The 13,703-nt window shown below is 31.2% G+C and overlaps 1 protein-coding gene across 1 annotated transcript in view; it reads right to left on the reverse strand.

Annotated features, from left to right (window-relative positions):
* ergic53 (lectin, mannose binding protein ergic53) overlaps positions 1 to 13,703 on the reverse strand; it is a 66,602-nt gene that overhangs the window by 34,879 nt on the left and 18,020 nt on the right. The window lies entirely within an intron of this gene.

A 13,703-nucleotide genomic window follows, 5' to 3' on the forward strand; every position in this document is an offset into this window, starting at 1 on the left:
AACCCTTCAAGCCGGTATTTAAATTTTTAAAGCCCTACCCTACTGCCGGTAATTTAAATGCCCAACCAAACATACAGCAGCTGTATTACAGTACTAAACGTAAAAAATTTTAGCTTCAAAACTATTACACCAATTTAAACCAAATTTTCAGCAGAACAATCATCCACTTTTTCCCATCTCCAATCTATGTCATTTCTTATACGCTTCACTTGTATATCAATATCGTCATCACTATTGCCACTACTCTGTTCAGAATCTTCTTTATTTTCATTACGATTTTCTGGCACAAAATCTTAATCACTTTTGTCACTATCAAATGTTACTGTCACACGTCTCATCTAAACATTCAATAATTTGTTCCGATGTAACATTACACGATGTGCGCGCTGCGAGACTGTCACGTCCACCCGCCAATACATACAACTTAACATGTGCGTGACATTCACATGCTCCCTGCCTGAAGGGTTAAACATAAAAAGGCCATTCGGTTTTTAAAAACATTTATACATATAATTTTCACTGGAAATAACTTACACACATACTATATATTTACTTCTCATAATAAACACAATTTTATAACCACTCATTAAAGACACGAATCAACTTTTGTACTCCTATGGCATGATATTCTACTGCCAGTGGTGACCTCTTGTTTCACATACTCATCATAAACATCAAATTTTTTGTTAGCTAGGTGCCCTAAGAAACAAGTAATAATCACTATTAAAAAAAAAAAAAAACATGAAAAGCACATTTGCACAGTTACTGGTTGCAGTAGACTGACATTTGTCTTAGATAACAAATGATGGCATAGCTGTGATATTAAATTAAGATAAACCCTAAAAATATTAATTAGATTTCTTTTTGCAACTCAAGTCAAAATACTAAATTAAAAACTTACACATCTATATGATTTAATTTAAATTTTCAATAGATCAAACTTACTTGTTTACTGTTTTTTTAATTTTTATTTACCTTGATCGAAAAATGTATACATATACTTAGAAAGTTAAAAATATTATTTTTTGCTGAAAATTAAAAGTTGCAGAAGTTCTTAAGGATTACTGTGGCACACGCGCATTTGTCTTTTACAGCTAACACTTCGCTAAATGTACTTTAGATACAACAATAAATGACTTAATTCATAGTAATTTGAAATGATTTTATTAATTTCAATCACCATACTGTATCACAGACAGCAGCTTAATTAACATCATTTATCATCGAAGTCATAATTTTCTTTCTTATTTAATTATAGAAGTTTTATAAATTATTTCGACTTCACCTTCTTTCTAACTTTTAACAATTCATAAAAAAATTTCATTATAAATTAAGAATTTTATATGTCATTCATTGCTCATTTTGTAATTTTATAGTGATCACAAATTTGTCAATAACAGAGTAAGTGGATATTTTGTTTAGTCATGCAGAATTCTATTAAAAATTTTCTTTAAGATGCTGAATTTCAGAAACACTTAATTTATTATTTTCTAAGACATTATTATTTTCTATAGAGCAGACAGACTTCCTATTTCTCCCACATATTTGTTTCTTTTTTAATAACCTCTTTCCACAACAGTCCCATGTTTCCAACACATAGCGATCTATGTATAAATACAAGAAAGACTTTGCTGGAAGCAATTTTTTAATTCTGACTGATTAACCTAAGTATATATATATATATATATATACTATGCGGGTTAGAAATGCTTCATAAGAAACTGAAATAGTGATCAATGTATGAAATAATAACAGGATTACATATGTGATACATATCCCACATACAGTAGCACCCTACACAAGAGCATAAACAAGAAGATAATTAACAAACTGTTAGAATGCTTCTTCTTCATCATAAACTTTAATGATAAATGAAAACAAATATTAACTTCTTAAATTATGATTCACAAAACCTTATACAAAACTGAATATTGTAACTCTTAAGTTTTATCTTATATTCTAATATATTACTATGATTATAATATATATCAAGACGCATAGCGATAGAGTCATTGTAATAAGGATAAATTCAAAACCTAAACCGACAACGATTGTTAACGTCTATATGCCTACAAGCGCCCATGATGATGATGAGGTAGAATGTGTATACGAAGAGATTGATGAAGCAATTAAACACGTAAAAGGAGATGAAAATTTAATAATAGTTGGAGATTGGAATGCAAGCATTGGAAAAGGCAAGGAAGGAAATATAGTGGGTGAATACGGGCTGGGCAAAAGGAATGAAAGAGGGGACCGACTTATAGAGTTTTGCACGAAGTATAATTTAGTAATTGCCAACACCCAATTTAAAAATCATAATAGAAGAATATACACTTGGAAAAAGCCAGGCGATACTGCAAGGTATCAGATAGATTATATCATGGTTAAGCAAAGATTTAGAAATCAACTCGTGGACTGCAAAACTTACCCTGGAGCAGACATTGATAGCGACCATAATTTGGTGATAATGAAATGTAGATTGGGGTTTAAAAACCTGAAGAAAAGGTGTCAGATGAATCGGTGGAATTTAGAGAAGCTTGAGGAAGAGGAGGTAAAGAAGATTTTTGAGGAGGACATCGCTAGAGGTCTGAGTAAAAAAGATAAGATAGAAAATGTAGAAGAAGAATGGGAGAATGTTAAAAAGGAAATTCTTAAATCAGCAGAAGCGAACTTAGGCGGAATAAAGAGAACTGGTAGAAAACCTTGGGTTTCAGACGATATATTGCAGCTGATGGATGAACGTAGAAAATATAAGAATGCTAGTGATGAAGAAAGTAAAAGGAACTATCGGCAATTAAGAAATGCTATAAACAGGAAGTGCAAACTGGCGAAAGAAGAGTGGATTAAAGAAAAGTGTTCAGAAGTGGAAAGAGAAATGAACATTGGTAAAATAGACGGAGCATACAGGAAATTTAAGGAAAATTTTGGGGTACATAAATTAAAATCTAATAATGTGTTAAACAAAGATGGTACACCTATATATAATACGAAAGGTAAAGTCGATAGATGGGTGGAATATATTGAAGAGTTATACGGAGGAAATGAATTAGAAAATGGTTTTATAGAGGAAGAAGAGGAAGTTGAGGAGGATGAAATGGGAGAAACAATACTGAGATCTGAATTTAAGAGAGCATTAAAAGATTTAAATGGCAGAAAGGCTCCTGGAATAGACGGAATACCCGTAGAATTACTGCGCAGTGCAGGGGAGGAGGCGATTGATAGATTATACAAACTGGTGTGTAATATTTATGAAAAAGGGGAATTTCCGTCAGACTTCAAAAAAAGTGTTATAGTAATGATACCAAAGAAATCAGGGGCAGATAAATGTGAAGAATACAGAACAATTAGTTTAACTAGTCATGCATCAAAAATCTTAACTAGAATTCTATACAGAAGAATTGAGAGGAGAGTGGAGGAAGTGTTAGGAGAAGACCAATTTGGTTTCAGGAAAAGTATAGGGACAAGGGAAGCAATTTTAGGCCTCAGATTAATAGTAGAAGGAAGATTAAAGAAAAACAAACCAACATACTTGGCGTTTATAGACCTAGAAAAGGCATTCGATAACGTAGACTGGAATAAAATGTTCAGCATTTTAAAAAAATTAGGGTTCAAATACAGAGATAGAAGAACAATTGCTAACATGTACAGGAACCAAACAGCAACAGTAGCAATTGAAGAACATAAGAAAGAAGCCATAATAAGAAAGGGAGTCCGACAAGGATGTTCTCTATCTCCGTTACTTTTTAATCTTTACATGGAACTAGCAGTTAATGATGTTAAAGAACAATTTAGATTCGGAGTAACAGTACAAGGTGAAAAGATAAAGATGCTACGATTTGCTGATGATATAGTAATTCTAGCCGAGAATAAAAAGGATTTAGAAGAAACAATGAACGGCATAGATGAAGTCCTACGCAAGAACTATCGCATGAAAATAAACAAGAACAAAACAAAAGTAATGAAATGTAGTAGAAATAACAAAGATGGACCACTGAATGTGAAAATAGGAGGAGAAAAGATTATGGAGGTAGAAGAATTTTGTTATTTGGGAAGTAGAATTACTAAAGATGGACGAAGCAGGAGCGATATAAAATGCCGAATAGCACAAGCTAAACGAGCCTTCAGTAAGAAATATAAGTTGTTTACATCAAAAATTAATTTAAATGTCAGGAAAAGATTTTTGAAAGTGTATGTTTGGAGTGTCGCTTTATATGGAAGTGAAACTTGGACAATCGGAGTATCTGAGAAGAAAAGGTTAGAAGCTTTTGAAATGTGGTGCTATAGGAGAATGTTAAAAATCAGATGGGTGGATAAAGTGACAAATGAGGAGGTATTGCGGCAAATAGATGAAGAAAGAAGCATTTGGAAAAATATAGTTAAAAGAAGAGACAGACTTATAGGCCACATACTAAGGCATCCTGGAATAGTCGCTTTAATTTTGGAAGGACAGGTAGAAGGGAAAAATTGTGTAGGCAGGCCACGTTTGGAATATGTAAAACAAATTGTTAGGGATGTAGGATGTAGAGGGTATACTGAAATGAAACGACTAGCACTAGATAGGGAATCTTGGAGAGCTGCATCAAACCAGTCAAATGACTGAAGACAAAAAAAAAAAAAATAATATATATATATATCAGGTCTGTTCAGAAAATAACTGAACATTTTTAATTATGCACCAATGGAGATATTTATTGATGTGTGGTTGGCAGCACTGTGTACTGCATAACCTCCTCTATAACCATATGTTCTAGGATTGTTGATATCTTGTTTAGTTTTCATGTTATTGTTATTTGAGTGTAACGTGTTTAAATGTTAGTAGCGATTTTTATAATGTGCGATTTTTTGATGACTGACTGAACTTTTGTCTCAATGTCGTAGTCATAAACCCAGCTTTTGTCTCATGTTATGAACCTTTGCATAAATGTTTAATCATCATCAGCTTGTTCAAGAAATTGCCAAAAAACATCTACTCAAAGTTCTTTCTGCTGTTTGGTCATCAAATGAGGAACAAACTTTGCTGCAACTAAATACATGTTCAATTTTTCAGTGAAAATGCCATGGCATGATCCAATCAAGATGCAAGTTCTCTGACAGTCAATTGGCAATTTGCACTAGATTGTTGATTTTCTGAACGTGGGTGTTATCAGTTGAAGTCGAAGGCCTTCCTGGTCGAGGGTCATCTTCAGTTGACTGAAGACCACTTTTAAATTGTGAAAACCATTCATCAAATTGCATACGACCCAGAGCATCATCTTTGTAAGCTTGCTTCAAAAGTTAAGACGTTTCTGTGAAAGTTTTCCTCAGTTTCACGCAAACTTTTACATTGTATTATTGCTCCTGAAAATCGCTACTAACCTTTAGACATATTGTACTCAAATAACAGTAACATGAAAACTAAACAAAATATCAAAAATCCAAGAACACATGGTTACAGAGGAGGTTATATAGAATATAGAACACAGTGCTGCCAACTGCATGTCAATAAATATCACAGTTGGCGTGTAATTAAAAATGTTCGGTTATTTTCTGAACAGACCTCGTATGTATATGTATGTATGTATGTATGTATATATATATATAAATACACAAAGAATACTAGAAATGTTTTACAATACAATGGAACAGATCATCACATGCGGTTACAAGTTAGTGCATGATTAAACAGGTCCCAACCTATACTGAAGCTGCTCTAGTCACTGTCTTAGTTTCATTTGCTTTTTAGCAGTGATAGTAAAAAGAGATAGTGATGTCGTCACGGTCAAAAACTGAATACCAGGCAATTTTGCGCTACTATTTTACATGTGGGTTAAGTATTGATCAGTGTTTAAAGGAAATGACTCCTGTACTGAGAGAGAATTGTTCTCATTGTACAACAATATTTATATGGTACTGGGAGTTTGAAAGAGAAGATTTTGGCCTTGAGGACATTCCAAGGTCAGCTCAACAGTCTTCATCTGTGACTGAGGGAAATATTGCTGCAGTATGAAAAATGCCTTGGACATCATAAATAGGTGTCCTTAGGAATTACTGCACCAGCAATTTGTGCTCTTCTGCAAGATCACCAACAGTTAGAAAGCTTACTAGCCTTTGAGTGGCGCATAACTTGACTGATGATCAGATTGCATATTGTGTTTCATGGTGCTGTGAAATGCTGGAAAAGTTAAAAAAATAATACATAACTGCTTATTGGGTTTTAAGTAAAAAGGTAAACTGTATCCCTTATGGTTCCACATCCTCTGGAATGTATCAGGAGTAGGATCTTGTGAATAAAAAGACATAAAATGAAGTAAAGATGTAATGCCAATAACCATATCCACATTTAATACTGGTTATTACAAGTCACCTAACAATCCCGAGTAAAGTTTCATAGCATTTAGTGGAAGCTACACCTGGCAGATTGGTCACTAACCTGACTAATGACCATGCAGTCAGTGACACTTAAAATTTATATTAAAAAGGAAGAAAAAATAATTTATTTACTATTATTACTTTCTAGGGCAACACTTGATTAGATAGTACTGGCAAGAGTACAGAAATTAAGACCGTGATAAATATGAACTAGAAGTTTAGTTCTGATACCATCTCTTTCTGAAAATGAGTACAGAAAAAACATGTACATTCAGTTATACTAAAATAAAAAAACTTTTGAATTCTACTCACAGAACAAAGACAAACAGTAAATAGTTGATATCTTATGAAGATAAAAACACAAGTTTGAGTGATATATTTTTATACTAAAAGCTACAAAAAAAAATTATAGCTTTGGCTGATACTTTTCAGTTTCTAAATAGATGTTTTTTTTTTAATTTTTGGATGGATGATAGCCAAATATAAATGAAGGGAACAAAATGTTGAAACAATGAAATGACAGGATAATGTGGAGTGAGGTGGTTCAGACTGTTTGGATTGTTTGCTTGAAAAGGGTTAAATATTAAGAAGCAGAATGTGTTGACTAACAACTAACAATAATTCATAACGAAAATAAGTACATTTATCGCTTTATACTGTAAATTACAAAGTAATCTTTTTACGGATATAGCATCTGAACCATTGTGCGTTATCAAGAGAATACATTAACAGTGATGATGTTTTACAGCAAACTTTATTTCCCGATAAAATGATTTAACTAACAGTTTAGGTTTCATCGTTTAGCAATTTTATTTTTTTATATTAATAAATAAACAAACGAGTGAGTAACAGAGCTAAGAATTGGTATCTCTTTAAACTAATACAAGTAAATGTTCAATGTAGAGAATGCCACACCATTAATTGACAATATATAAAAAAAACACGTTACATTTTCAATATCCAAAAACAAATTTTGTTGTCATATATTTCAATAAGTTAAAATTATTCTTCATTGTGAGGTCTGATTGAACTGTTTATAGTTCAATGTTCCCACGGGCCACATTATTATAGTGATGGGAAAGGTTTTCCTTACCTGTTCTCAATGGCTGTTTAGTATCTAGTGAAAAAGTTATTCTTTACAGCAAACATAATTGGGCCGGTCAAGTGCTAATTGTTCAGTACCTTTTTTTTTGGTAAAGATAACCTGATCTCTGAGGGATTGGGGAAGGGATGGATAACTACTGGCTTAAGAGGACCTTGAAGCTTTCCTTCGAGTGGGTTGTGGTTCTTTTTCATGTCCTGTGAGGTGAAGGTTCCTTCATTATCCATTATTTAATGTCAATCTACTAATGTGGTAATATGACATTTTACAGCTGCATGTGGCTACTCTATGATATTCTGTGGTTTATGACTAGATGCTAACTGGATCTGCACTAAGAACACAGAGCCCTTCATAAGTATTGTACTCTTAGCAGTTACATGAATTGGTCAAAGTAACTTTACCACCCACAAATGGTAAAAAGCACGGACAAAGCAGGGTCAAAACATGTACTACGTAAACCATTCCAATATATTAAAAAAAACTTTTTTCATGACATCTTGGATCAGTAAGAATCTTTTTACCTTTGCACATAACTTTTTAAATCTTTTCTTCCTCAGGCCTCACTAAAATACACTTGCTCAATAATATTTACAAAATAAGCAAAATAAAAATGTTCCAAAATAATAAGCAGACTCTTCTAAAATGTTCTGAGTAAACTACACAGATTGTTAAAAAATAAAAATGATCGTAAAATGTGTCTATTGCAAACTAAATTTTAGTAAATTCCAACATACAAAAAACCAGATTAAAAAAAAATTACAAAATAGCTTTGATACTCTGTAGGAAGTAAACAAAAAAAATCATTAACTAAACTTATGGGCTAAATGATAGCACATTTTATCCCATACTATATTTAATAAAAATTATTTTCAATCTTTTAATAATTATTTCTTTAAGTTACTTTCCTGAATAATTAATTTAAGTAACCTTAAGAAAAAAGTATCAAAAAAGGAAAAAATATTTATGGCTGAAAGGTTAATTAATTAAATTACATGGTCTGGGATAGAGAACTGTACCGTATAAAAGAAACTAGTAAATATGAAATTTTAATCTCTTAGTTCAATATAAATATTTATCAGCCTAATGCTGGTTCAGAATACATCAATGCTGCTCTCAGTTGTTTCACAAATCCTAAAATGCAGCATTAATTTGCATGTACCAAGCCAAAAATTATACATCTCACCAGAAGCCCAACATCTAGACATATTATTAAAGTGGCCAGTTCCTTATCCACTTTGAAATGATACAAATATATCCAATAATTTAATAGATGATGCATCAGTCAATCAGAACTATATATTACAGAATAACTAGATCATGAAAAGACTTACAATAAGCACAATCAGATATATACATTTTTTTTTTAATTACAAAAAAATATATAACATTTTTATAAGTTACATAGAAACAGATAAAAAAATTATCAATCTACGTGTCTATAGAGGTAATTTTCTTCTTCAATAAAACTTTATTCAAAAGTATTAAAATGAATCATAGTGATACAGGAAGAAGTCCAGTCTATCACTTCACAATGATAAAACAGGTACAAAACAAAATTTAGTACTTCCATATTTTTTTAAATTATACAGCACTTAATAATGCTGAAAAAGTATATACAGACACATATCTATTTGTTAAAATTTAATTCTAAAAACAGAAAATAGTAAGACTATCTTACCTTGCATTTATTTAAGTAAATGTAACATTTTTTCATAGGTATCTTCAGCTTATTCTTTTACTGAATTACCAGAACAGTTAGTTTGTAGAAAACAGAAAGAAACTCACACTGAAGACTGAGGAATTCTGGAAATGTTTTCTTTTTACATAAATAAATGTAAGGTAAGATTTATCTTACTATTTCTGCTTTGGTGGAATTACTTATCCATTTTTAATATATATATATTATATATACAACATAGGCATGAAGCAGGTCTAAATATGAAAAGAAAAATAATCTGAATACATATTGCACTCTTAACATATTATGGAAATAAAAATAAGCTATTTTTGTAAACTTTACATTTAGGTGGAGAATAATAAGCAACCCCTGTTTTTAACCAAAACTATTCACAAAAAAAAAGGTTGCATTATATTCAATAAAGTATGAGAAATTCCTTTAACTCATCATTTACATACACGTAGTAAATAATCTCTAAAAAAAGAAAACATCTACGCAATTTTCTCCAAGATTATTTGCAGAAAAATTTCCAAACAGAATTTATAGTCTGGCTCAATGGAACTGGTACTTTCCAGTTCCAATTTTTGGATGATATTATAAGAAAAAATATCTTAGGCATTTCATTGCAATAGTTTTTGTTCTTTTTTTAATTTTAAAATCGAATCATAAGATTAGGAATGAAACTGTAGCCCAAGTAAATTCAAGAGTATCTATCTGGGAGCATTTGGCTGGATAGTTTAGACTTCTAATTTATTCTTAAACACAAATCAGAATTTCCAGTATCACAGGCAGTCATTAGATTCTTGTAGCACAAAAATAACATCAAATTATCTGATGTCATCCAACTGAGACTTGGTGATATGAGGTAGAATGATTATACTTTCAAACCTAAAGAGGTCCTGCCTAACCATGCAAGCATTCTGGGTTTGGTTAGGTCAGATTCCTGTGATCAAATGCTCTTAGTGAACTTGCTTTGCTTCATGTAGTGGTTCTGCTAGAGCCAGATGACGACTGCACAGAGACACACTAGACTGTATCAGTTTATCTGCTAAAAATTCTTGTTTTCATCAAAACTGCACTGAACCCAATGGATTTGCAGGAAGAATGATGGTGGGTGAAAAATACTTAACCTTGTTCCATGGCTCAAAGTGATACTTAAGTAAGCAACAAGAGAAGGTGTGGCCTAGTGATATTACAGTTGATGTTGCAAGGAGGTGTAGACTGTTGTCAATGGAAGAAAGGCAAGTGCAATGTCACAACTGACATGGTTAAATTTAACAAGGATAGGACCAGGTAGATTGTTACTCTATATACCAAACTACCAATGCACTCAAGAGTCAGTAAGGGTGAAAAAATACTAATAAACTAAAACAAGATTGACGTTGAAATTTAAAAAAAAAAACAAGAATAAGCAATACTGAGATCTTAAAAAATATTACAAAATACATAGGGTATGCAAAGAACTGAACAAAAAAAAAACCAAATACCAGCCATAACATACACTGTACAATAAATTAATTTAGTTATACAAAAAAAAACAATATCACAAAACTAAAAATGCCCAAATCAATTCTAGTAACAAAAAAAAGCTTTAATAATATGGGGTAAAGGACAGTAAAATAAGTAGGAAACATAACACAACAAAGGCTTACGTTTCGATTGTATACAGAATATGTTATCCAACCTATAAAAGTGACACACAACTGTTCAATGTTAAAAAAAAAAAAAAAATGATATGGCTTCTCATATTATAACAATATCAGTTAAAATATGGATCAAATTATTTCATATTCCTAAAAACAATATTAATTTCAAGCACTGCTTCATGTAGTACTTGTATACTGATTACATACTCATTACAAGACTGCACTGCTTCATGTAGTACTTGTATACTGATTACATACTCATTACAAGACTGCTACTTAAAATATTTTTTACACGACTATGTAAAAACAAGTGTAATGCATTTAGAGTGTATGTATTCACCGTAGCAGCTCAGCGGCGAAACTAATTTAAATGTATGACCCTGGGTTAGAATCCTTACGTTACCAGGTGTGTAATAAGCTATATATATATATATATATATATATATATATATATAGTACTGGAGATTTGCCAGTTGAAGCATAAACTTTACTGAACTGTGAGCCTGTATCACTGTGTTAGCTAGGTTTGAACTGAATGATTCAAATCAATTGAATGAATAATATTACAAAAATAATAGAATTAAAAATAAAATGAAATTTAAAAAATCTCTTTACTTTCTTTTCTTTGAGAAAAAAAATAATGGGCTTCTCAAGGGGACTGCGTATTACGCTAAAGTGGTGAGGTGATGTGAGTACCTAGTGCAAGTATAGACCAATCATCCCCATCAACTGGTTACAAACAGGATGCACCTGGGGCACTGTTTTAGGAAGTGCAATGGGGTGCTCTTATAATACCTCTGCAAACAATTGTCTGATTTTCAAAATTCAAACAGGGTATTTGTTAGTAGGTTGAAGGCTAACTTTTGTGTGCATCAAATACATTCTCGATCTAACAGATCACGGTTACTTGGAAATGTTGTTATACCTTCGCAACTGATCTTCTGATTTTCAAAATTCAAACAAGGTGTTTGCTAGTATAATAAAAAATCATGATGGAACCAAACCAAAACATAAATAAACTGATTACTCAGAAAAATTGAGTAGCCTTTACTACACTGAGACCAGCTCAAGCCTGGCGAGCTACCACAAACGGTCTTTGTAGAGTTTGATGACAGTACAATTAGAGGAGCCCACTACTGCAGAATTTGGTGTTTTAGGAGGACAGGGCAAAATGGAACAGCATATACTGCCACCAATATTGTGCTGGGCTGTGACGGCGCATAAATTACAAAGGACTACCCTAGATGAGCTATCATAAATCTGAGCACACAACTTTGCCAAGGGCCACGTCTATATAGTACTTAGTTGGGTGAGACAATTGGAGAGTTTAGCCATTAGTTTGGATCCCAGAAAATTTCTGTACGATCCGCAAAATACAGGTTCTTGAGGAACTCAATCACTTGAGAAATTTGTTAGTTTAGATTGGTAAATGCCAATTAAATAAATAAATTGACATTTTTATAGTTTCCTCATTTGGCTCAGTACATTAAATACGTTATATCCATACGTATTTCAATCATGAATTTTTCTCGATGGTCACTAAAAAGTATTAAATAATAAAAAAATTATAAAAATTTAAAAAACTGCCAAAAAAAAATTAATAAACTGAACTAAATAATGACTAATAAATTAGATACTAAAATACTAACTAATAAATTAAAATAAAAAAAAGAGAAAATAAAGTATGGAAATAAAGGACTATAAATCATTATGCAGTATTTAATTAAATAAAATAATGGGTCACCAATCAACTTTCAGACAGTTTTAATTTGTTTAAATATATTTTTCATGTAGTAGAACTAGCAGATATTCATTTAAGGTTGTCTAATGATTAAGATCTCACCAGGTTTTATATCAATAAGAAAATTGTATCCTTCATGAAAATATTTAAATGTAGTTTGGGAGGGGAGGGCTCTGTGAGTATTATTTAGTTCAATTTATTTATTTTTTGGCAGTTACGTTTTTAATTTTTATAATTGTTATTATTATTTCACTTAAAAGTTCATATATCTGAATAAGCAAATTCGCTTATTTTCTCATAAATTTTATATAACTGCCACTTCATCTGTTCTTGAGTAAAAAAAAGAAGGAAAAAACACTTTCCAATGTAAAGTCAAATTTGACAGATGTACTTTAACATCTTCTAAAATTGTGGGTTTTTAAAAACTAAATTATTCAAAAGCAAGTGTCAATCTTTCTACCTCAAAAATCAAATATTAAGTCATATCTAGTTAAAATATATAAATGGGAATGGTAAAAACATGGAAATTTGGTTAATTAAACCTGCCTATGCTAACCACAGAAAAAGCTTAAGTGAAGTTTGTACATTTTTAAAGTTTATTGTTGCGGAAAATGTTAAATTTCTGTTGGAATCTAAACATTTCCACACAATGATTGGAATTTTTTATTTCCACATATTAATATGATTATATCATTATAATTTTCACATTTTAATAAATTCATATTAAACTGCTTATTAAAACTTTATGGCAAATTAATTTAAAAGTTTTTAAGTGGACACAAACAAATGCACAGAATAGCTTAATACTTCAACATCACCCAAAACATTTTTTTATAAATTGCATCTTTTTAAAAAGTTCTATTTCTAAATCTCAAGAATATACGGCACCCTTTGTGGACACAACTAAACAATGGAAAAATAGGCTGCCAAGACAGGAAATTATTACATAATTATTTTTATTTCCAACAGAAATAAGTATAATCATTTGTTGCTTTACAATATTTGTAACAGTATTTCTTATGGTTGTGATACATGGAAATTATTCAAGGTATGTGTGGCATTACGAAAAAAACCACACATGTATTTATTTTTTCTTTATGAACTGATTTTATTTATTATCCATATATAGCCGTACCAATATTATTTTACCAATCTCACACCAATATATGCATTTTAATAAAAATATGC

Source organism: Lycorma delicatula, chromosome 4 (genome assembly GCF_047948215.1).
Source record: "Lycorma delicatula isolate Av1 chromosome 4, ASM4794821v1, whole genome shotgun sequence".
Classification (NCBI taxonomy): domain Eukaryota; kingdom Metazoa; phylum Arthropoda; class Insecta; order Hemiptera; family Fulgoridae; genus Lycorma; species Lycorma delicatula.